Raw genomic sequence first — 3,119 nt, 5'->3', positions numbered from 1 at the left:
CACACACACACACACACACACACACACACTTTTAACAGAAATTACAAGCGTTTTTAGCGTATGAAGTATGAAGTCTCGGCGAGCGACAAAAGCCACACAGAAAGTGGAGACCCCGAGTGTGTACAGCAGGTCCAGTTATTTCCCAATGGTGGGTTTAAATTTGCTTTTACCAACTATCTTTTTCTCACCACAGGAAAAACGTTTTACGACTCAACATCTTCTATCGGGAATTGAACTATGAGGAGGTCATGCAGCAGGAAGCGTACGATATTTTTGCTCTGCTCTGTGAGTATTATAATAATCTTATTTTCTCTACTTTTTTAAAGTTCTGGTAAGAGTTCTACGGCACTTGCAACACAATTAGGTCATATAAATTTCGAAGATGAGAGGTGTTACAATAGAGTAAGAAACGTAAAAAAAGAAGGAGGAGAGATAAGGACGAGAGATGTTTGATAAGAAAAAAGGAGCAAACCATACCAGAGCACCCGCCAACCACCTACTTCCTGTCGTATCATTAGATGTCGACTGGAGGGACAATTTTTGGTCAAGGGCTATCAGAGTCTGTTGGATTGAGGATCCACCCCGGAAAGTCAAAGGTCCTAAGGACAAATGCACAACGAAAGGAGCAGGTCACCGTAGAAGGAAATGCACTAGAACACGTTGAATCCTTCTGCTATCTTGGGAGTATAATTGACAGAGAGGGAGGAACAGGTGCTGAAATAAAGTCCCACATTGGGAAAGCACAGGCTGCTTTCATATCTTTGGATATGATCTAGAAGACCAGAGATATCTCACTTTGAACAAAGCTGAGGATTTTCAATTCAAATGTGAAGTCAGTCCTGTTTTATGGATGTGACACATGGAACGCATCACAGACTTGCATAAAGTTAATCCAAGTTTTCTTGAACAAGTGTCTAAGAAGTTATTGAGGATCAGAGGGACAGACAGGGTCACCAACGAAGAAGTGAAACCAGACAGAACCCAGTCAGAGATGAGGTAGGGAGAAGGCGGTGGCGATAGATTGGGCATACTCTCAGCAAGTCAGGCAGCTGCATACCCAAAAATAATGGTTGGATCAGAATCCACAGTGTACGAGATCAAGGTGAAGTCCGCGTGGAACCTGGTAAAGAATCACAGAAATTGATGTACAGAAAAGTGGGAAGACATGGAATAACATCAAGAGGCTAGCCTAGGATAGAGAAAGGTGAAAAGTGTTTGTCCGTGGCCTATACCCTGGTGCTGGGTGAGAAAGGCAATGATGATGATTCTTTTGGTGGATCTCTTCAACACCATTCGGCCACGTTTTGCGTGATCTGAATCATATAATCAAAGGATCATAGGTTTTTTATTGAAAAGTGTAAAAATTGTAGACCCTTCATGCCCTCATTAAACACAATTTAGAACTTTAAGGTGGCGGGTTGCTTTGCCCCTGTCTGTCAAAGTCAATCCAGGCTGAATGGGACGCAACGTCGTCCCAATAGATAGACGGAGATTCTCTTTCTTTTTCTTTAAAGACTTCGATCCTCACAGGGAAGTCTAACTGACGTCTCCCAGAGAGTGGGTTGATTGACTTATCGATCTATCTCTGAATGTTTGGCTGACGTATGAGAGAAGTGATAGTTTCCGTGCATCAGGGATGTATCAATTAATTTAGTAGGGGATGCAAAGGTTATAAATGATTGCGACCATAACTCCACACTCGTTTATGAAAAAACATTTAAAATGTTTTGTTTTACTCTGTTTTGATTGACATTTTAAATTAGTATTGATATTTCTCGATTGATTTTCTTCACAAAATCAGAATTTGATATTTCCTTGGATGAATTGATATTTCGACGAAGTTTTGTTGAAATGTTTGCGGGATGATCCATTTATTGCCCTTTACATTGGTCCCCTGCACCCAGTACTATGTTACCTATCTCACTTCACAAGTTATAAGCTATCTGGGCTATTTTATAAACTACAACCATTTGTTATCTGAACTATGGTATGCACGATAAATACATAAATCTAAACTATGATATTATACACTATAGCAATAATAATATACTATCTGAAGTATGGTATACATTATAACAATATTGTCTCACTATCTGAATTCAATTATGGGGCTTTTTTACATAAAGGAAAACACTTCGTACCTCCTAGACCACGAAATTCCCAATCTTAACTCGTATCGTGTATTTAGTGTTATCGTTGATCATTAAACAATATTTCTAAAAACTCAACTAACGGTGAGTGAACGCATATATCTCCTCAATAAGTATTTATATAAACATCTTCTCACATCATCACTCACCACCACCACCACCATATCTAAGATCAAAATTGCTCTTAGATCCTTGACATACATCTATATTCCTTGAATATCTACCTGCCACAGTTTCTTGTTATAACAATAATAATATGTACGTAATACACTATTGGAAACTATCATACTCACATTTTTCTACCAATTAGGTGACGTCGATCTCATAGAAATGGGCAAAGTACAAAAAAAAAAACATTAAAAAACTTCTATCGTGTAGTCTAATCTCACTTTGTAGGTTCAGCATTATTATATTTATTGCTTTATTCCCCAGGCGACATAGGAGGCTCCATGGGTCTGTTTATCGGTGCTAGTGTACTCACAGTCTTTGAAATACTTGACCTCATCCTGTTCACGTGGGCAGCCCGTTTTGGTGGACGTCGACAGTGACCTATCGACGCCGCCCCGCATTCAAATGTGCCAAAATCTTGTTGATATTCAATGAACTAAAAAATATTATGAATTAACAGATTTGAAAAAATGTCGGTGATTATCATAGTTCTCTTCTCATATGTCTGTCTGAATGCTTTAAGAATAGAATTTTAAAAGCCTATCGATGATGACGACATGTTCTTGTGTGTAACTTCTTTCTTGAAGGCAACAAAAAACAAAACGAAAAAAAACAAAAAACATTGTCTGTTCTGATTGAAATGACGAGAGAAAACACAAATCAGCCTGCAGTGTTTGTAATACAATACTACGTGTGTTGCATGTTGATTCCTGTAGTTTTTATGGGATTTTCTTTTGTATGTTTGGTTTTATTTTCCACTTGTTTTGGGTTTCTTTTTAATGGGGTTTGGTTTGGGGGGGG

The 3,119-nt window shown here is 38.4% G+C and overlaps 1 long non-coding RNA gene across 1 annotated transcript; it reads left to right on the top strand.

The window, feature by feature from the left end:
* The first annotated feature begins 199 nt into the window (after nt 1-199).
* On the top strand, nt 200-2,804 carry LOC118478511. The gene is made up of 2 exons (XR_004859095.1): nt 200-285; nt 2,583-2,804. It is a non-coding gene; the product is annotated as an uncharacterized LOC118478511 (long non-coding RNA).
* The last annotated feature ends 315 nt before the right edge of the window (nt 2,805-3,119 follow it).

Source organism: Aplysia californica, unplaced genomic scaffold, assembly GCF_000002075.1.
Source record: "Aplysia californica isolate F4 #8 unplaced genomic scaffold, AplCal3.0 scaffold00635, whole genome shotgun sequence".
Lineage (NCBI taxonomy): Eukaryota > Metazoa > Mollusca > Gastropoda > Aplysiida > Aplysiidae > Aplysia > Aplysia californica.
The sequence above is the reverse complement of the archived record's forward strand: the minus strand, read 5'-3'. Positions and strand labels throughout refer to the sequence as shown.